A 23,481-nucleotide genomic window follows, 5' to 3' on the forward strand; every position below is an offset into this window, starting at 1 on the left:
ATTTTTTAGCGCTGCTGAAGTTTGAAGGACTATTTTTATTTTTATTTTAGTTTTGATTGCTTCCTCTTAGAAATGTTGGTTTATACTATAGCAGCTGCATTAGTATATTTTTCCTAAAGCGCCGGATAAGTGATCTATTGAGAACTTCTGTGTTGTTAAATCAGTGCTAATGATCTCTATAATTTGAAATCATTAGGGTCTGGTAAGAGGCTAAAATACCTCATGGCCCCTTTTAGCACATTTGCACTTTTGTATTGTGAGCACTGAGCACTTTTGTTTGCACCAAGTATGGACTCTTCAAGAACTGATTTTGTGTACTGAAAAAATATTGAGTGCAAATGTGCTGAAAGTGGCTGTGAGGTGTTGTAGCCTCTTACCAGACCCTAATGATCTCAAATTACTGAGGTTATTAGTGCTGCTGTATATCCAAGGAGCCAAAGCTCTCAGCCATGGATTATTATTCAGACCTATGGCTTCTGCAGATAGAGCCGAGAGCCAAGTCTCCAGTGTCTGCTTAAACTCTGTCAACACTTCCCAGCTTAGACTCTGTCACTCATACATATAGTGAACATAAGAAAGAAAGGAGCTTGTAGCGCAACTCTGCTAAAAACTTCAATTTCTCAAATCCCAGAGGACGCCTTATACGGGGAAACGCATTGGGCGGAGCTGGGTCTGTGAGGTTATCACGTTGAGGCTGTGTGGGTAACACCTTGGCCGAGATTTTTGAAAGCTGTCTGGTCAAATGTCTGATTTATTGGAACTCACAGGCACTTTCAGCATGTTTGTACTTTTTTATTGTGAGCACTGAGCACTTTTGCTTGCAACAAGTAGGGACTTTTCAAGGACTGATTTTGTGTCCTGAAGAAATATTGAGTTTTTTATATATATTCACACATTGACTCTTTTTGTAAAATATAGGTTTACATAGTTATGAATGCTACTGTGCTGATTTATGAATTTATTTTTTAATTATTTATTATTTGCACATTATCTGCTTTCAGTTATTGGATTTTGAAGTATACTGACCACAGGGTGATTTAATTTACTTTTTATTGTGTGAGTAGGGATGAGCTTCGAGTTCGAGTCGAACTCATGTTCGACTCGAACATTGGCTGTTTGCAAGTTCGCCGTACAGCGAACAATTTGGGGTGTTCGCTGCAAATTCGAATGCCGCGGAACACCCTTTAAAAGTCTATGGGAGAAATCAAAAGTGTTAATTTTAAAGGCTTATATGCAAGTTATTGTCATAAAAAGTGTTTGGGGACCCGGGTCCTGCCCCAGGGGACATGGATCAATGCAAAAAAAAGTTTTAAAAACGGCCGTTTTTTCAGGAGCAGTGATTTTAATAATGCTTAAAGTCAAACAATAAAAGTGTAATATCCCTTTAAATTTCGTAGCTGGGGGGGTGTCTATAGTATGCCTGTAAAGGGGCGCATGTTTCCCGTGTTTAGAACAGTCTGACAGCAAAATGACATTTCAAAGGAAAAAACCCATTTAAACCTACTCGCAGCTATTGCATTGCCGACAATACACGTAGAAGTTCATTGATAAAAACGGCATGGGAATTCCCCACAGGGGAACCCCGAACCAAAATTAAAAAAAAAAATTACGTGGGAGTCCCCCTAAATTCCATACCAGGCCCTTCAGGTCTGGTATGGATATTAAGGGGAACCCCCACCAAGATTTAAAAAAAAAATGACGTGGGGTTCCCCCTAAATTCCATACCAGACCCTTCAGGTCTGGTATGGATTTTAAGGGGAACCCCGCGCCAAAAAAAAAAAAAAACGGCGTGGGGTCCCCCCAAAAATCCATACCAGACCCTTATCCGAGCACGCAACCTGGCAGGCCGCAGGAAAAGAGGGGGGGACGAGAGTGCGGCCCCCCTCCTGAACCGTACCAGGCCACATGCCCTCAACATTGGGAGGGTGCTTTGGGGTAGCCCCCCAAAATACCTTGTCCCCATGTTGATGAGGACAAGGGCCTCATCCCCACAACCCTGGCCGGTGGTTGTGGAGGTCTGCGGGCGGGGGGCTTATTGGAAATATGAAGCCCCCTTTAACAAGGGGACCCCCAGATCCCGGCCCCCCCTATGTGAAATGGTAAGGGGGTACTTACCCCTACCATTTCACTAAAAAACTGTCAAAAATGTTAAAAATGACAAGAGACAGTTTTTGACAATTCCTTTATTTAAATGCTTCTTCTTTCTTCTATCTTCCTTCATCTTCTTCTTCTTCTGGTTCTTCTGGTTCTTCCTCCGGCGTTCTCGTCCAGCATCTCCTCCGCGGCATCTTCTATCTTCTTCTGCTCGGGTCGCTCCGCACCCATGGCATGGGGGGAGGCTCCCGCTCTTCTCTTCATCTTCTTCTTCATCTTTTTCTCTTCTTCCTTCTTCTCTTCTTCTCTTCTTCATTTTCTTCTCCGGGCCGCTCCGCATCCATGCTGACATGGAGGGGGGCTCCCGCTGTGTGACGGCGTCTCCTCGTCTGACGGTTCTTAAATAACGGGGGCGGGGCCACCCGGTGACCCCGCCCCCCTCTGACGCACGGGACATGACGGGACTTCCCTGTGGCATTCCCCATGATGTCACAGGGAAGTCCTGTCAAGTCACCGTGCGTCAGAGGGGGGCGGGGTCACCGGGTGGCCCCGCCCCCCATTATTTAAGAACCGTCAGACGAGGAGATGCCGTCACACAGCGGGAGCCTCCCTCCATGCCAGGATGGATGCGGAGCGGCCCGGAGAAGAAAATGAAGAAGAGAAGAAGAGAAGAAGAGAAGAAGAGAAGAAAAGAAGAAGAGAAGAAGATGAAGAAGATGAAGAGAAGAACGGGAGCCTCCCCCCATGCCATGGGTGCGGAGCGGCCCGAGGAGAAGAAGATAGAAGACGCCGCGGAGGAGATGCTGGTCGAGAACGCCGGAGGAAGAACCAGAAGAGCCAGAAGATCCAGAAGAAGAAGATGAAGGAAGATAGAAGAAAGAAGAAGCATTTAAATAAAGGAATTGTCAAAAACTGTCTCTTGTCATTTTTAACATTTTTGACAGTTTTTTAGTGAAATGGTAGGGGTAAGTACCCCCTTACCATTTCACACAGGGGGAGGCCGGGATCTGGGGGTCCCCTTGTTAAAGGGGGCTTCCAGATTCCGATAAGCCCCCCGCCCACAGACCCCCACAACCACCGGCCAGGGTTGTGGGGATGAGGCCCTTGTCCTCATCAACATGGGGACAAGGTGTTTTGGGGGGCTACCCCAAAGCACCCTCCCAATGTTGAGGGCATGTGGCCTGGTACGGTTCAGGAGGGGGGGGCGCTCTCTCATACCCCCCTCTTTTCCTGCGGCCTGCCAGGTTGCGTGCTCGGATAAGGGTCTGGTATGGATTTTTGGGGGGACCCCACGCCGTTTTTTTTTTTGGCGCGGGGTTCCCCTTAAAATCCATACCAGACATGAAGGGTCTGGTATGGAATTTAGGGGGAACCCCACGTCATTTTTAAAAAAAAATTTGGCCGGGGTTCCCCTTAATATCCATACCAGACCTGAAGGGCCTGGTATGGAATTTAGGGGGACTCCCACGTCATTTTTTTTTTAAATTTTGGTTCGGGGTTCCCCTGTGGGGAATTCCCATGCCGTTTTTATCAATGAACTTCTATGTGTATTGTCGCAATGCAATAGCAGCGAGTAGTTTTAAATGGGTTTTTTCCTTCGAAATGTCATTTTGCTGTCAGACTGTTCTAAACACGGGAAACATGCGCCCCTTTACAGACATACTATAGACACCCCCCAGCTACAAAATTTAAAGGGATATTACACTTTTATTGTTTGACTTTAAGCATTATTAAAATCACTGCTCCTGAAAAAACGTCCGTTTTTAAAACTTTTTTTTGCATTGATCCATGTCCCCTGGGGCAGGACCCAGGTCCCCAAACACTTTTTATGACAATAACTTGCATATAAGCCTTTAAAATTAGCACGTTTGATTATTCATGTTCGTGTCCCTTAGACTTTAATGGTGTTTGCGTGTTCGAACAAACTTTTTTCCTGTTCGCATGTTCTGGTGCGAACCGAACAGGGGGGTGTTCGGCTCATCCCTATGTGTGAGTAAGATTGTTTACACAAAGGATTGAAAGACACATGAATTCATTTTGAATATCATTTAAGGGGACTCTTTTTTTGTGACCTGGTATTCAGATGTATTTGTGTGCAGCAGTTCCAATTTTTTCACCATATATACTAAGCACAAGGTTCTGCTTTGCTTTAGGGTAAATCTAATTGCTGTCTGCTTAGCAGAGAGCTTTGATGCTGATGCTGCTCATGCTGTCTTGAGTTTCACTATGTCCTAGCAACTATGGAAGGTGATGAACAGTATGTAGAAACCTAGCAGATGGGAGCCTAAATATTTATACCGACCTGGCAAATTACAAGGGGAGGTACCTCTAGGCATGCTGAGTGCCTGTATTTGTAATCGAATAGCACATGGACTCTGACTCTTTCCTAACAGAGGATTGCACAAGGTGGGGATGCTGCCATGTGACCTCAAGTGGGTGTCGTGAGTGCCTGAAGACCGTGTGGCTCACCCTGGTCCTCCCATATCTGATAGAGGGAGAGTTTACAGTGCAACTGGGCTGGTATTACGGAGAGAGAAGGCTGCTGTGGGGCTACAGAAGCCTTGTGAGTACAAACACCCTAAGGAGCCTTAGACAGTCAACCCCCTCTTGTGCTCTAAGTCAGCTGAGGGTCCACACAAAGAGAACACTTGCTAATGTTCTTAGAGCTTTGTCCAGAACTGTCCACTACTTTACTAAGGGACATTACTCAGTTCTACAATCAGTGTGCAGCTACTGTGAAGAAGTCCATATCTTTCTGCAAGGACTTCACTAGGAAAAGAAGTTTGAGTCCTCAGTGTGAATAGTTCAAATTGGTAGTATCCCACTATATCTCTTACCCTATCCAAGTTCTCCAAGAAAACAGCAAAACCAAAACCCCTAGACTGGTCATTGGAGTAACAAGGAGAAGTGAGTGTGGGCACCTGGCTGTGTGAAGCTACCTTGTGCGTGGCTGTGGAGTAAAAGTGGGGAAGACCTGGGCAACATACCAGCGGCTCCTGTGGGGGTGGCGCTGCATACAGTTTGATTTTATCTGCGAGTGATTGTATGATCTCTCTTTTCACATCTCCAAAATAACTCCCAAATGCATAAACTATCACATAACCATGATAAAATACATCTCCAATATTTATCTGATTTATTGGAAATAACTGGGTATAAAAATTCACGTGTACCTGGTACCAGTGATTTACAATCTTATATTTTAGTGTTCTCTTCATATAAAGCTTTTATTGGCTTGTGCCCAGATTATTAGGCAATTGGATAAAAGTTTGTCTTTTTCCAGAATTTCCTTATATTTCTTCATATAATTGTGGATAGGAAAGGAGTCACTAGAGATTGTCATTAAAAGTATATAGATAGCTGGGAACCGTCATTTACATGCAGGTCCATCTTTATGTGTGTCTTAAAATGTATTATCTGACTTGTTCTGCTTTGACTGTACAAGGTTTTTAAATTATCTATGTGTCTGATAGTAAATGTTCACATTCTGCTTGTCGCTTTTGGGAAACTGCAGACACAATACGATGTTGTTTGTTTGCACATTTTCCATAGTTAACAGTAGAGATTATTGATCTGATTTGTGCACATCAAAATCAATGATGTCACAAGGGGCGGAAATTATTTTTACACTTTCGAAATGTGGAAACATATTTTTCTACTTTCTCGTCTCTTGTCAACAGTAGATAATTGTGGACAGCTACAGTTTTAGTTATAGAAAAGAAACAGAATTTAGAAAATCTTTACGGACCTTTTTCATAGATCTTTGTGTAGGCTGCCTTTATTAATCTACTTCTGATAATGCTGACTGCCTTGGTTTCCAACATCAATCCTTCCATCTGACCATCTGACCTAGAACAACCATGCAGCAGGTGAAGTCAGGGAAAATTCACATTCGGCCAGCAAGGGTGCCGCCATTGGAAGTAGCTTTCTAGGGTGGGACACAGAGAAAAGGAGGAACTGAGAGTGCTAGTAGGGGAAGAGAAGAATTGGGGTTGCTTTGTGCAAAACCATTGCACAGAGCAGGTAAGTATATCATGTTTGTTATACCAAAAAAAAGAGTGTTTACAATCAATTTAACTGCAGTAGAAAAAAAAATAGATTTCAGGCTGTCTGTGCTGTTTGGCTGGGCTTTGTAAATCTGAGGAAATAAATGCAAATCTTTTGACAGGTAAAACAGCTCTCCCATATGTATTTCATCTGTGTATATACTGTATCGGATTGCCTGGAGTTCAGATTTAAAGCGAGCCTTCAAAGATAGAAATATAGAATCTGACATTGCTGACTTATTTGGAAAGAAGAAAACTTTGCAGCTGTCATCCTGATCCTGGCTTATGGAGGTAAATTGGGTATCTGACGCTCCAGGAAGCAATGCCCTTAGTTTGTAATAATGTACATTTGATTAGTCAGTCTTTAGGTAAGAACAAAGTTGAACCACGGTAAGGGGGTGATTTAAGAAGAGGCAGCCATCCTCAGAGTGTGTCCAGCAACTCTGCAAAACATATAAAAGAAACAGGGGGGGGGGGGCTCCTCTAAGTGTAGTATTAAAACAGTATCATTTATTGCACAAGATTAAAAACACTTACAAGATATAAGTGGGAGTAATGCTCATCATAAGTATGTAGTCCTGGCAGTTCTAATGCATCCCACAGGCTCCTCGCACGATCCGGGTAACTGGGAAAGGTCCTTCCACTCTGTTCATCTCCACTCTGCTCAGTAAGATGGACCTGTTATCCGACTGCTCAGCGAGGATCAGCGGAGTGATCCCCGCTGAGCAAACTCATCCCACAGAATGGAGGCACCTGTGTGAAAGGGGCCTAAGTTCCCTTTATCATCTTTATCTTAAAAGATAAAAAAATATATGGTAGAGAGCTGTGTGAATGCCATCATCCCAAACTGAACAAAAAAGAAATACTCTCCAATGGAATAGGGACTATTATAGGCATTCCAGACAAAGAGAACTCCAGAAGCAAAAATTGTGAAACATTATAAACTTTTTTACATATCAGAATAAAAAATGTTGGATATTAAAAGGAGTATGACTTGTACACATACACTATATTGTCAAAAGTATTGGGGCACCTGCTTTTACACGCACATGAACTTTAACCTCCCTGGCGGTATGATTATTTCAGATTTTAGGTGCTGAAAGCGGTACCATTATTTTGCACAGAAATTTGGCGTTTTATAGTGTAGGCCTGTAATTCTTAGGAATAGTTCACTTAAATCTGTCCAAACCAGAGTCTAGTAGACATCCCGGGTATGATAAAGTTTGAAAAACGAAATAAAAAATTATAATATAATAAATAACTATAAATAATTAAAACACATAATAATATAATAATAATAAAAATTATATAATAATGTAATCAAATCAAAAACACTGAAATTTGCTCAGTTCCAGAATTTTAGCTTTTATTACTTTTAGTGTTTGATGACGGATCTCCCCACAAATCACTATCGCTCAATTCTGCAAGTGATTATAATTTATTATCGCTTTTTTCTAGCTGGTCTAAAACCACTTTTGATGTAAAGAGACAGTTTTGGTTGCTATGGACAATCTCCAGTTTCCAGGCAGAAAGAACAGTTTTATATATATAAAACTGCATGCAGGACACTGGGCAGACCACTAGGGACAAAGGGGATGTGTAGTTATTTGATACAGTACTGTAATCTGTAAGATTACAGTATGCTGTATCTATACTGTGTGTTTCACTTTTGAATTTGCCGCCGAACTCCGTCCCCGTGCGTCGCAACGCTCGCAGGGAACGGAGCTCGGCACTGTGAATCGAGCGAGACACAGCGGCTCGCCGATCACAGCGGGGAGACATCGCAGGAACCAGGGGACAAGGTAAGTAACCTCTTCCTGGATCCTGCGATGCAAGCCCGAGTCTGGCTCGGGGATACCGCTTTTGGTATGTAAAATCCACCCCGAGCCAGACTCGGGAATACCGCCAGGGGGGTTAATGGCATCCCAGTCTTAGTCCGTAGGGTTCAATATTGAGTTGGCCCACCCTTTGCAGCTATAACAGCTTCAACTCTTCTGGGAAGGCTGTCCACAAGGTTTAGGAGTATGTTTATTAGAATATTTGACCATTCTTCCAGAAGCGCATTTGTGAGGTCAGGCACTGATGTTGGACATGAAGACCTGGCTCGCAGCCTCCACTCTAATTCATCCCAAAGGTGTTCTATCAGGTTGAGGTCAGGCCTTTGTGCAGGCCAGTCAAGCTCATACACCCTAAGTCGCTCATCCGTGTCTTTATGGACGTTGCTTTTGATGATTTCAGGTGCGATTTGCATAGACATCTCTGCATGAAGTCACACAGATGTCAGCACCTGCAGTCGCACTAATGTGCGACTTTGAAATTGTGCAATTTAAGTGAAGTTGCATGATCAGATTCAGTGTGAATGGGGGCTAAATGTAGTAACAACAAAATGTCATGGATGGGTTATATGTTATTTCAATAAATGTGTCCATGGTGCAGTTCAGAAGATGCCTGACACATTCTGACAGAATTTTATAATAAACCTGTCTGTGTAATTTGTATTATCATTTCCCTTTAAATATAGACTTTGAATGTTTGAGAAAGGTGAATGAAAGGAGTGACATACATACTTTACATTGAGCTGACACTACTACAAAAGAGTAAATTAATAACAATTTATATGGAAACGATTTATGTGCTATCAGCCATCCATTGTAGTGCTTAAAAAAGACATTATTAATCTTTGATTCCATTTGTGCACATTCATAGATGATTGAATAGGTCATTAGCTACCATATTGCTTTAAAGAGTCTGCTATTTAATGTCTTGTTGGGCTATTAAGTAGCTAAATATGCATTACCTGTTTGCCTTTATTTTGATATTGAACATGTTGCACAGGAGACATCTGTACTCGATATATCTGAAGGTGGCATCCACTGTAATGGTGATTAGAAATTAAATACTAATGCCTTCTCTGATGCAATAGAATAAATGTACAGTAATCATTTAAATGGAAGCCTGCTGAGCATTATTTGCTGAAAGAGCCACACAACATAACGCCAATATAATTTCAGCACTATGACAAAAAATATGTAAAATGTAGGTATGGTTTTACCTTATACTTCACTGTCAGGTATAAGGAAGTGGAGTCCTGCATTTAATACATGCCGGTTTTCTGAGCAAAGGATTTTAGCAAACCCTGCTCCTGGCTTTCCCATACAAATTATATTTTCACCTGTCTTACTCTGTCTCACCTGCCTCTCATTTCAGTGGTTGCTTTTTCTTTCTATCTGTTTGTTCTTGACCCACTATACAGTATTTGTTTATGGCTCATTGATTCTGCTTCTGCTTTGTTCCCTAGTCTTTGATTTGTGCCTTGTACCTACTTGCCTCGTCTTCCACAAATACAGGAAGGCATAGGGATGTGCGGGGAGTGTGCCAGATGTGCCTGGGCACACCCTAATCACCTTGTGCAGCGCCCTGTAATTCCCCCTGCTGCCCGGGCCCCCCATGTCCACCCCACCCCCCTGCAGTGCTGCCGACTTCCCCCCTCTCCTCTCCCACTGGCTGCTGGGGGGATGTGTCAGGGTGGAGAGTGGGCAAAAGGGCTGGTAAATATGTAATTTACCAGCCCCTTCATTTTCTGAATGAATACAGTGAGTGATTGGTACCAACCACTACTGTGTCCATTTATAACCGAAGCATAGTAAACTGTGTTTGTGAAGGAACAAGAAGCTGCTTAGCACAAAGCACTTCCCATTCATTCCTTGTCCAGTGCAGCTAAAGCTGCAGAGAAAGGGATTGGGCCACCTTTGTTCTCAGTCCCTTTCTCTGTCTCAAAAGGTAGACATCAGGGGTCTGTTTAGACTCCTGATATTTTACCAAAGTCCCCCAATAGGTCTCCTAAAAGTATTGTAAAAAAAATAAAAAATAATTTAAAAAACTGTAAAAAATAATAATAAAAATAAAAAACTACTGACACCATTCCCTGCCCTACTGATACTGTCTAATGCTCTACTGACATTGTCCATGTTTTAATACATTTTAAAATGTTTGTTTACATTAATTAATAACAGTGTGCATGTGCATGTATGTAAACTTGGGGGTGCACACCCTAATGCAATAGGTTGCACACCCCTATGCAGGAAGGAGTTTCTGTCACCAAGTCCTGGGATTGCTGAGTATTCATGGAAACATCAAACTTTGAAGGAAATTAGCTTCCTTTAGGCAGAACAGATGCTCAATCCACAAACGTTTCTTTTTTTATTCTGTGACTGGACACCATACCTATCCTATATCCATACATGTGTCTGACTACTCATTGGCCAATCTACTGGTTTGATCCCTTCCTCAGCTCACTATTATCATTTGGATATATACCCAGTATGTACCTGCCCAATTGTACTCTTGCCTGTAATGATTGAGGTTTCAAGGTTTTCTGACCTGCCATGACCAGCACCCACACAATGGGCATGCTCTTATTTTGATCTTTAGCTCCTACATGTAGGAATTCTTCCTCAGCAGATCATAGTTGAGCAACAGAGTTGTCCATTATTTAAATACTGTCATATCTAAACTGTACAGGATGTGTGATATACTAGACTCCTCCGTCAGTCACTCCGTCAGTCATACCTAGATTTGATCAACATTAGACAAATCCTGTGATGTTAATACATGCAGTGATTTAACAGTCCTGTAATTCTGGAAAAAAATCTCAGCTCTCTTGATCCTGTGTAATCCTGTGTAAACTATACCTGCTATCCTATTTTTTGCATATGTTCTGCCTTCAATAAACATGATATTATGGAGAGGTGGGCACATACATCTTTTGTGAGCTTGTCAGGTACCTGTCATACAGTCTGTCTATTTCATTTTTTATTTCACTAAATTATTCATCAGTGTGTCTTGAGAACCCCAAAATAGTAGGCTCTATACAAATAGTGATTTTCAATTCCATGCTGGTGCCCCTTGAATTTATCAGTGTAAAGTCCACGCAATACTGATCTAGAGAATGAGGTTCATCTTATAGAAGGGGCCATGCCAGAGCTGAAAGTGGCTTTTTGCATATTGAGTGAAAGGGGGGATTCTATGGTGTTTCGGAGAAAAACATACAAATAACACCTTTGCAGTGGCTGTATTTGAGTTATTTGATTTGCATCATCTAATTAACCACATACAAAGTTTTCTTTTTGTGAAATGCAGCAGTTTTACAACAGGCTCCTTTACTGAAATCAGGGTTTAATTTGAATTCAGAATTGAAAATAAGCTTGACTGTCACGTTTGCCCTATTGGTGGGAGCTCATTTATTACCGTTTCCACTAGAGGGTTAACCTTATATGACATCATCATAAACTGTCTCCTCAGGCATTGTAAAAATGATTGTTCTTATAGTTTAGGCGTCTGCGCTGAAGTGAAGTGATGAGCAAGGTCTTCCTGTTAATGTAATGACAGGGTTGGAAGCACTCCCGCAGCCTGACTTTGTTTTGGAAAAGAGACACCCTCATGATCCAAGCATTATATAGAAGTGTGGAAATATCTCAGCAGTGACAGGGTGGACAACGAAGACAGGTACTCAAGAGAGTCAGGTACTCCCTTTCTGCTTAGACTACATGAGACTAAGATTTGTCATGAATTCTCTCGTGGTTAGCCATTCATTAGAGAATGACCTGTGCTGGGACTGTAGCTGTCAAATTAATATATTGAGCTGTAGCATTCCTCAATTGGGCTTTGCTATACTTATTGCGGTATCCAATTATTAGGACATCTGACATAAAACTGACATATATATATTGTTCTGATAAAATCCCTTGACACCTTGCTTTTTTGTACTCTTCCACGTTATATTGGCTCAGTTACTTTGGTCTATCTTACTGGCTTTCTAATAGACTGCAGCAGTTACTTATCCACATCTAACATTAAAAAGAAAAAACATAGTTTTAATAAATTTGATAAGTTTACAATGCACCCAAATAAAACTTTGTCTTATATCAGTTTAACCCACTATATACAGTATTATTATGTGTCAGAAAGAGGCAAGGTGAAGCTTGTAACTGTGTAATAAAACACTTCTCTTATAAAACAATGTATCCTTTTGGCAGAATCAATCAAGTAATGGGCATCTGTATCACCATCTCCAAAAATCATTTATGTGTGCACTACAGGGTAAGCAGGTCAACATCAGAAGCAATTAGAACCTTCTCTAAGTGCATCTACAAATTTTCAGATTATAAAAAAAATCCAAATATTTTCATTTTTTAGGAGCTGCAGGAATTAGTTAGCTGTCTGCGGTCGATGAGTATGGCAATGCTAGTTGTAAAGTTTTACTAAATTTGGATAAGTGAGAAGCTATGCATTACTATAAGAAGCTGTTTGATCCAAGTGTTATTAGGAAACGTTGCACACTCGGCAACCTATCTAATATTGGCAGGCCGCACAAGTAATTCATCACAATTTTGTGAAGTGGGAATTGCATAGCAACTTAAATCCCAACTCCAGAAAAGTATAAATAAATGATCTGTGGGCTTAAAGTGTTACTAAAACCAGGACCCTGCATTCACTATATCTGCTCTCCCACAGTACACAGAACATGGAAATGCAAAAGTTTTAGTAAATATAAACTGCTAAATAACTTTTTTCATCAGCATTTAGAGTAGTCTTGTGACTTCTACCAGTGTCTGGTTAAAGATTGTAGGAGGAAATTTCATTCTTCTCTGTTTGCTCTATGAGGCTGCAGGACCCCTGACCCTCTATCTGGACAGTGCTGATTGGCCCTGTGCTGATTACATGCAACAAAAAACCCCCTCTAGCAATACACACCAAATTGAGCATGTGCAGCTTGTCCCCAAGCCTCTGTACTATAAGGAGATGGTTTTGGAACAGCGCAAGAAGGGGAGGAATTGAAAAGACAGGATCAAACAGCCTTTTTACACAAGTCAGAGGATTACCACTTAGATTCCACAGAGAGTATAACAAGCATTCTTTACTGCATATACAGACTGAGTTTACTGTTGTGGGTTTAGTAACACTTTAACTGCTTGTTTAGGTCTAGGGACATAGGAAAGCAGGAAAGGGGGGAGGGGGAGCACCATATGCTGGATGAGCAGAGGATCAAGTAAGTAAAGATGCTTCCCCTATACCGCAGACAAAATTAACAGTTAATCCTTGCAGTGTAGGTGTAGCCCCACGAGGGATAATTTTTCGTTTACCAGGGTTGAACTAGTCCATGAAGTCAAGCGTTCCCTTCCTATTATATGAAGTCCTCCTCTCATTGCTCTTGTAAAGGAAATTTGTAAGTTTTGTATATAATTGTATTCTATTTTGTATGTATTGCACACTGCCCTCACTGTGCACACAGCACTAATAATGTTTTCATTACATGTTTACATTCTTTCGAGTCCTGATTAGAATTAGTCTGCCTATGATACGCCCCTTGTTACCATAAACGTACAAATGTAATATTAATGTGATCCCTACGTAGTCATGTGTATAAAAACCTTCAATTGCGTTAAAATAAAGCAGAACAGTTATTTAGAAAGATGCTAAGCGTATCTTTTGTGTCTGTTCCCTACTGCAGTAGTTATTATTATTAATTTGGAACCACTAATCAATATGAGGATAGGAGTTGCCTATCATCAAAATGTCCTGGTTACTCTCCTCCCACACCGTCATCTTGATAGGTCTCCTCCTGTTCACGTACTCCCTATTTTCAGTTTGCCCAGTGATCTTATCTGTTTTCCTTTCTGCTTCTTCCCTTGCCACTGCAGCCTTCTATACTTGAATCATGCACCTGTATAAATAACAAATGTTGGCTTCTCAAGAACTGCAGCCTCCAGGGATATACTGTATATTATGTGGATATGCCAGGAGGGTGTGAGTGGCTGATTAGTATCTCATCCTGACCTAGGTATGAGAAAGTGGGAGAGCGCAGCACTATGAAAGAAAATGGGGCACATTTAGTAAAGTATTTGGGATTGTATATGAGGGTGGAGGCTGGGCTGTCTTTAATATTGATTGGACCCTGGGCTGTCTTTAATATTGATTGGACTCTGGGCAAACATTTTCTTGGCCCCCCCCCCCTCCATGCAATTTCACTCTGCACCTGCCTGCACACCATGGACTGGGGTGGTGAGGGGGCCATCAATAGACAAAAAACTCCTAGGGATCCTAGAACTCCTGGGATCAGTGGCAGTGCTGGGGGGAATGGGAGGGTGTGATCAATGGCAATGCTGATTTTTTTACCAACTACCAACACTACCAACATAAAGAGGAGTTTCAACACTGGCCACCAACGTAATAGGGGTTTACACTGGCCACTAATGTAATAGAAGCATTCACAGGAACCACCAATGTAAGGAGGGGGACCTTCACACTGGCCACTAATGTGAATAAAAGGATTGTACCCCAAGCCCCAATGTAATGAAAAGATTTACAATGACCACCAATGTAAAGGGGATTTACACTGTAATAGGAGCATTCACAGTAACCACCAATGTAAGGAGGGATTTACACTGACCACCAATGTAAGAGGGACCTTCACACTGGCCAATAGTGTGAATGAAAGGATTCTATACCAAGCCCCAATATAATGAGAAGATTTACACTGACCACAAATGTAACTGAGACATTTAGACTGTGTTCACATTTGTGTGTGTTGGGAACCCATGCAAAATCGCTTTCCTGAAACCACAGAAACCTGCTGCCCTTTAGCAGATACACAGCAGTGCCATTAATTGTTAATGACACCCTCACACATCTGCTGACATATGCTGTGCGACCCTGTGATTGTGAAAAAGCGTTAGGGACTTTCATCCCGCATTTCTAGCGCACAGAGCAGCCCATTGAAGTAATTGGGCTGCCCTACACGCCACCTACATCTTTAACCACCCTGTCAGTACACCTTTGCATCCTAAAACCCCTGCTAACCTCTGCACCCCAAACCTCCCCCATCCTCTCCACTCCAACCCTCCACCCCTTTAACTCTACCTGCCTCCTCTGCTCCTCTTTGCACCCACCTTCCTTACCCTATACATCCTCCTTGCTCACCTGTGCACCCAAACTGTAATTCCTTCTCTGCCTATCTTTGCACACCCCACACTATCCTCCCCCCACCAATTTGCTTACCTTTGCAGAACAGGCTGATGTTAGGCTGAATGACCACTGTTGCAGGCAGGACATTCAAGCATGCCCCTTTATCTCCCCAGTGGGCAGCATTCAGTATAAGTGATGGTGGATATGACCTCAAGGGGGCGTGATATACATATGAATGCTGCCTCTATTTACATATGAATGATGCAGGTCCGCGACTATTTACATATTAATGCAGCCGCTAGTTACATATCAATGCTGGTTATTTACATGTAAACACAGGGTCTGCAGGTGAGTGATGTGTACACAACAATAGGGCAGAGCTGGGCAGCATTAGTAGCAGCACATCACACTGAGATATCAGGACACAGCACTGGACTAAAACCTCAAGGGACGAGGGAATTTAAACTGGGATTGTTGGCAAGTATGAGGCAGCTGCTTTGGGCCTCACAAAAATTACTGGGCCCAGGGCAACTATCCCTTTTGCCCTGCCTTAAAGATGGCCCCTGGTGAAGGAAGAAGATGAGAACAAGTTTATAATGTTGAAAGGCCCACCTTAAAGAGAGTCAGGCATGACCTGGATGTTAAATCTCAGTAAAAACATTTTGGGCTGGTTACAATTAACACTCTATGGTTGTTTAATTTACTAGTATTGCTGCTGCACATCTCCCCTTCTCAATACTGCCTTGTTTAAGATCCCATTACTTCAGAAAACAAGGAATGTGGAACATGTGGTACCCCTCTTGCCTTTTCAGGATCCAATGCTGGATGCTGTCATAAGTGGCCAAGCAACAGGCAGATCTAAAATGCTGTCACGGAATGGGACAAAATGCTTGTGTACTTAAGGGTTTGTTTAATAAAGCCATTACATCAGGAGAAAAGTGTGCTGCTGTCCATATATAACTTTAAACTATGTCATTCCAGCTCCTAAAGTGAAACTAAACTCTCGTTTTTAAAGAAAAAAAATCTACCTACGTATGTATTCTTAACTTAAAAAATACATTCTAATGCTCTCAGCCTCCTCCAAAATCTTTTGTGATCTGGCTTTCTGTTAGAGAGTGGCTATGTTCATTCTCCATGGTCCTACTGTATGTTGGAATGTAGCCACCCTCTCATGCTTGCTCACTAAGGACCTTGGGCTATGGGATGTGTAGTGTGCATAGAGCAGTGCACATGACCGCTACTAATGTGCACTGCCCGTTCCAAACAAATGGGACTGAGCGGGAAAAGGAAAGGTTTAGGAGCTTGCAAAGGATATTACTTGGTGGCAAAAAAACTGCAAGAAATTATTTCATGAAAAAAAAAGATTACGGGACCATTAGGCAATGGATGTGTATGGATTATTTTAGGAAAATAAGGATATAATTTAGTGTCACTTTAAGCTGACTAACCCCAACTATCATATACTGCAAAAAGGGTACAAACAGTTCTTAGGAAGGACAGAAATGAAGGTATTTAGGGTCAGAGTGTAAGTAGATAACGCCACTGGGAACCTCGATGTTTCTTTTAACACTGCCAACAATGGTGCACCAGTTACCAGTGGGAAGCTTTCTTTGGCTGTTCAACAAGATTATGTAATTGGCTATTGCAGTTTCCAGCAGTAAGCAGATGTTGAGGAGGCAGCTCAGCCTAAATAATTTAAATAATAAAAAGCATAAAAAGTGAAAATACAATAACTGTGCCCTGTTCCATGTGTTCTATCACTAAGGGGTTTATTTATATTTTTTTCACAGAATATTTACCTGAGATTCCCACATTTTTCCATTAGAGGCCAATTAAAAAAAGGTGTAAATTTTGACTAAAACATTAAAACCCTAATGCCCCGCACACACGGTCCGATTTTCCGGGCAGAAAATGTTTGATGGGAGCTTGTTGTCGGAAATTCCGACCGTGTGTAGGCTCCATCGGACATTTTCCATCGGAATTTCCGTCACACAAAATTTGAGATCTGGACCTCAAATTTTCCGACAACAAAATCCGTCGTAAATTCCAATCGTGTGTACACAATTCTGACGCACAAAGTTCCATGCATGCTCGGAATCGAGCAGAAGAGCTGCACTTGCTATTGAACTTAATTTTTTTCGGCTTGTCGTACGTGTTGTACTTCACCGCGTTCTTGACGTTCGGAATTTCCGACAAGATTTGTGTGACCGTGTGTATGCAAGACAAGTTTGAGCCAACAACTGTTGGAAAAAATCCATGGATTTTGTTGTAGGAATGTCCGATCGTGTTTATGGGGCATAAGTGTTATGGTTCCATCCATTCATAAATACAGTGGTGGCATATGCATCCTTTTCCTGACACTTTTTATGTCATCTTCTTTTAGGACTGCAGGTACACTAAAACTCTTTAAAAATTAGGTAACATATTCAAAGGGCTCTTTCTCTTGGCATTCACTTCCTTCCTGGGTCTTTGTATGTATTAAAATTGGGTTTTTGCAGATAGTTCATGCAATTGTCCCACATATATATGACTCCTCTTGTCTTGTTTACTCAATACCAGCTGCAATTTCCTCCTAAAGTGCACCTGTAAGCTCTATCTAATATGATTTTGTTGACCCATGCTTGACAGCTGTGTGCTCACTTGACATCATGTAAGCTGGCTGCTTTACTTCCCATGATGTCTCCACTGCTCTGAGTCCCATTCCAAGTAGCTAAGCGTCGGTGACTGAATAGTTCATATACAGCGAGGTTTGCCAATTGGTCTACTTCAATAAATGTTAGCTCAGCTGCCCAAAGTACTTCACCAGTACTCCTCCTGATAGGCCAATGTATTCTTTGAAGCTCTTGGACCACATATCCACCCTTGGCTTTGTTGAATGTTTTTTTCCATGTCATATAGTGTGTGAATAATACAGATTGTGCCCCCTTTTCTCAATCTGATAAGGTATTAGACTTTTGCTGTTTACCTAAACATATTAAATTATGTACCAGAAGAAAGCTTGATTGATTCTTATTTTTCGAGATATCTCATGCAAACAAACTCAGGTTCTCCAAAAATTATGAGTGGTATACAGTGACAGAAATACAGGCCAATGCATTTCCAAGACGATGGCAGAGAACTCTGATAAGATTGTTCTGGCAGGGGGGCCATCCCCATGTCAGAACACAACAGCTCAGCGCGGGAGATCGCTCTACTAATGTCAGATAGTTAGTAAAGTGGCTCTGACCAGAGCTGTCAGTTTTTAGTCTGTTACCAGGCTTTACTCTAGCAGTTGGTCCCCTTCCCTGATGAAAATGTTAACTGATTGTTTTGCCTAGGGGATGATGAATAGGGTGATATACTACTCAGTAGATTTGAGGTTTTATCTGGGGATGTCATTAATGTGCTACACACTGTTATTTTTTTGTCCCCCCTATTCCTGGCTCTTCCTGGTGACACACCCAAGGCCTCATAGCTGCCTCCTTTGAAAGCTACATCACCAGTGGCTTCCAGAGAGATCTTGCCTGGTCTCACAGATGCACTGTAGAGGACTTAGCATGGTTTATAATTTTTCCATTACAAACCCCACCCGATCTTGTATAATCCATAGGCTGATCTCTCCGATTATCTTGGATAAAAGACCTGGGTGGTCTATTATTAAATAAAGAACCATGGTAGGTGCTCTATTATATATGCACAAGATTGGTGCATGCACTATACAAGATCCAGTGTAATTTGTTTTTTTTTCATTTTATTAAACAAACTGCTGCAGGTCTCCTACAATGTATATTTGAGATCAAGCACACATATCGCAGCCAGCACAGAATAAGGAAGTGAAGGGGCCAGAAAGGAGAAGGGCCAGGACAGAGCACGGAGCCTTTAACTCCACTGAGATGCGATGCACAGCTTATCCCTCCTGACAGGCAAACTTTGAGGCAAACTTTGGAGACTGTTATCAGATTGGTGCACTCAGGCACCTTGCAAATTTGCTGCTGAAAACTGTGTATCTGGATTCCATCACTGAGCCGTGGGATGGCTCATAAGCGTGCTTAGACTCAGTCTCACAGCTGAGTCGCACCCTCTGAGATGAGCGGCTGTCCATAGGGGGGTCACTGGATGGCACTTGAGCATGGGATTCTGAGCACTAAGCATTAAGATTAATGCACGCACGTTGGATTTTTTATGGACTGTTTTTATGGACTTTATGTGCATTTCTTTCATATATTGGACTTTAATAATCACGTACCACATCTTGGATTTGATATTCACACTCATTGTGCTGCACTTGGCACTTTGTTGTATTTTGCACTAATCACTGTGATATATTTATTTATATATAATATATGATTTATATTTATATATAATATATATATGATTTTTTCATCCATTATATATACAGGTAGTAGTTCAGTAATCGCTACTCTCATTCTAATGGTATACATCTAGTATATTATTTACACATTGCACTTTAAAATCACTTGTTTTATATATATATATCCTTTGTGCCTTGCTGTGGCTGCATAAGCCGCTTATGCGGTATTTTCAGTATACCTTATATGCATTAATAATCTCCAGATTGATATTTTCACCTTAGCACAGCGTATCTTTTGTATACACAGAATAAGGAAGTGGCCTCCAATTCCTTTTTTTGACAAAATGACAGCACAGGTTTCCCATCTGTAAGGGAGACAGAGCAGAGAGACTGAAAAAAAAAAACAACTAAGAGAAACCGACAGGTCACTATTAGCGTATTGCTTTTTCAATTAAGACTGCATTGCTGTTGTCAGTCTTATTAAGGAAAGGACCACTTTAAGAAGCAAAACCCTTCTCTACCAAGATGGCGCCTCCACCACTTTTTTATCAAAAATAAAAGGAATCTTGTAAGTAGCAGAGTGACCTCTAGGTTGTGATGCTCACTACATATCCACTTATTGTAAACTGTTTAATGTCAACATATTTATGACACTCAATCAATATAGTTAATGTTTTTCTCTGCAGACCAGATTGTCGCAAGTATGCCTTATGTTAATAGTTAAATTTCCCATTTCTTTTTACCACAACAGCTGTGTACAGTTTATAGGAAAATGGTCAAAGGCAGCATATAATTTATTACGAGAGTTTTGATATCCAGTTTGCACTTGTACTTCAGGGGCGTTAAAAAAAAAAAAAAAAAAAAAACTACCATCAGCACTTTCACAGAGCTGTGGTCTGCATGGCAATGATATAATTGAAACCCAATTATAGTTGGCTAAGCTGATGTACAGGGAGACAAAGTGATTTGTTCAAGATGACATTGAGTGATTATAAGTAGCTGAGGCCAGAATGCATATCCAAAGTGAACACCTTCATTGCAGATTGCAGTGCTGTCTGGAAACAGCACATCAGTACTTCTATTGCTGTACTTCTAGGTACAGTTATTTCAGGGATCAGCCAGAATATATTAATGTTTCATTGTGGAGGTCCTATTGAAGGATGCTATGATAATGATGAACAATCTTTTAAATAGACTGTAGAGTTGGCAGCTCTGTATTACTCACCAAGTAGTTGGTAGTATCCTAATATGTTCTTTTATACTATAAATTACACATCCATGTTCTCTTATATCCTACTGTAGGTCAAACCACTCATTGACATTAAAATAACATTAGCTGATGTATCACATCACCCATAAAACTATTTAAAGAGACATTACTGAAAACATGGACATCGTTTGCATTTTGCATATATAAGACCCTAATATGTTGGACAGACACATTATAAATAGTGTAAAGGGAGCCTGTCGGCCATTTCAATCCTAAAACCTAAGAACAGAAATGTCAAACATTGCAGCTTACCAGTCCAGATGTGGTGGCTGCATTTGTTTTCATTTCTTTAGGCTACAAATATTTGAGCAAGTACAGAAAATACTCGTTGCCCTTGCTTGAAATGCATCATCCTTGCCCCTTCCTGTGAAATGAGCTGATCGAATGCAGGCATGTTTAAATTCCAGCCTAAGTGGCAGCCATGGCTCCCTCCATTGATACACTGGGCAAAATCCATCCCCCCCCCCCCCCCCCCAGAACAAAGAAAGCAGCAGTATTTTACATTTTTCTGGTTGGATTTTGATATGTTTTCAGGTGATTAACAAAAGAATGCTGATGATATTTATCCTAGATAGAAAAGTCTCCATTGTGTGACTCATTGATCTTCACATTGCTATTAAAGATTCACGCTGAACACTGCCTCCTGGTGCTAAGCTTTCCTTACCCATTGCCTCCTGGTGCAAATGACAGCACCACTTTGGTCAATAAATGGACAATACTTTAGTCTCTGACTTGAGAAAGTAAAACCCTTAGTAACAAAAATGAAAGCAGGATCGGAGGGGAACACTGAAGAGGCTTTTTTTGGCTAATAAGGGTAATAGCAGCTCCCTTGTAATTGTTTCTCCCACATTTTTACTTTAAATATTTAGAATTGCCGACAAGTTCACTTTAAAGTGTAATTCCACTTTTCCACTTATGCATTAGAATAACACCTACTTTAAATCTGTCACATGTTCTCATTCACATAGCAACACTTAAAAAATAAAAGGAAATACTTAAAAATTACAGCTTACCTTTTGGATAAAAAGCACTGAAAAATTCTACTTAGTTCCCTTTGTTTATCAGGGGGCTGGAGAGCTTTGCTTGCCATAATTAACCCTGTCTGTACTGTGCTGGGAGATCCCATCAGTTGTAAACTAGATTTGAACACTCTCTGTCCAAACAAAGGGTTAAAGATGTAAAAGGTGAATGTGTTCATTATATATTAATGAGGGGAAACCCAACCTGTCCTCACTTTGAGGAGAGACCAAAACTGGCCATACATGACTGAACCATTTTCCCCATCCCTACATTCGACATGTTTGGTTGTAGTGCTGATCGAGTGCAAATAAACCGACAAGCCCTTTCATGAAAAGTCTATTCATAGAATGGAATGGAAACGGGCATATATGGTTTGAATTTTGATCCATGTATGGCCAGCTTTACTTTGGAATTGCTCAGAAATTGTTTAGAGTAGCTCTCAGTCTGCCTAGAGCCCGGCTCCAAAGCTCATTCTGTCCTAAGCCTTTCTGTTGGGAGAGATCACACTGAACTTGTTCAGAAATGGTTGCAGTCAGCCATTACACCTTCTTCTAATATGCATCCAAAAGCTAAGAAATATATCATTTTTTTAATAGGTATGCAGTGTGGATGGGAACACATATCAAAGATATAGTGGGGTTTCCTCACATTTGACTGCAAAGGTGGAATAACACTTTAAGGAATCTTTAGACATGGTCTGGGCAAAGGCCCAGGTGAGATTTGGGCCATATAGGACTAAGCTCTTGAATTTTAGAAAATGTATGTGTGACCAAGCTGACTCTTTAAAAGAGAGAAGGGAAGTGTTATATACAGGCTGTAAGGTAAGTAGCCAATGAGAAAAAGTGGCTGGTCCTCACTCAACAGAGTTTAGAGTGTTCAGAAGACAAAAATGATTGCTGATTGGATATCTATAATGATACCTTGCACTAGTTAATAAGCTTCTAGACTTATGCCAGCCATACATGGTCGAATTTCGAACAAATTTTCTTTTCAAAATCAGAAAGTTCGTTTTTTTTGTGATCCGATGATGCCACCATTGATTTTCGAAATTCGGCCGAATTTCGGCCGACCAAGCCTTCAATTTCACCTCATGTTGCTACAGAAAAGAATTTTCGTGGCCGGGAATCTTCTTTTCTCTCCGTAAATTTTCTTTTCTTATTACATTTCTCACACGATTCTCCCATCATTAATTAGAAAATCGTTCGTTTTTCTAAAAATTTCCAACATGTCCGATTCCTCAAATTTGATTGCCGCACGAAAATCGTCCATTGCTGCAACCCACTAATGGTACGAAATTCGTACGAAAATTCTTAGATACGATTTTCGAAAGAAAATTATTTAGAAATTCGAACCGTGTATGGCCGGCAATACACCTTGTTTGAATTACTGAAATGTAAAAACTATTCTTTTGTAAGATTTTTGACACTGAACAAACAGAACTGAAGGTTACTTACCAACTTTTATAATAACTTACCAATTATTGTGTTTAATATGTCTCCCAGTTTTTCCGTTTTCTAAACATTGCAAATAGTCGCTTTTTGTGACAGAAAAGTGACAATATCCCAGGCGATCTGTAAATATTTATGACCCCTTTCCATTTTCAGGTGTCAGTTTTCATTGTAAATAATAGCTCATGTCAGTGAAACTGCGATGTCATGCAATATTTGGTTCAACAATATTCAGGCTGTTAGTGTTGATATCATGTACATTAGTTTTTATGCCAAGAGTTACAAGGTTTTGTAGGATAGGAATGGCATGTCATTTAACGCTTGGGCTGCTAAGTGTCACCAAGGCAG

This window comes from Aquarana catesbeiana, linkage group LG03 (assembly GCF_042186555.1).
Source record: "Aquarana catesbeiana isolate 2022-GZ linkage group LG03, ASM4218655v1, whole genome shotgun sequence".
NCBI lineage: Eukaryota > Metazoa > Chordata > Amphibia > Anura > Ranidae > Aquarana > Aquarana catesbeiana.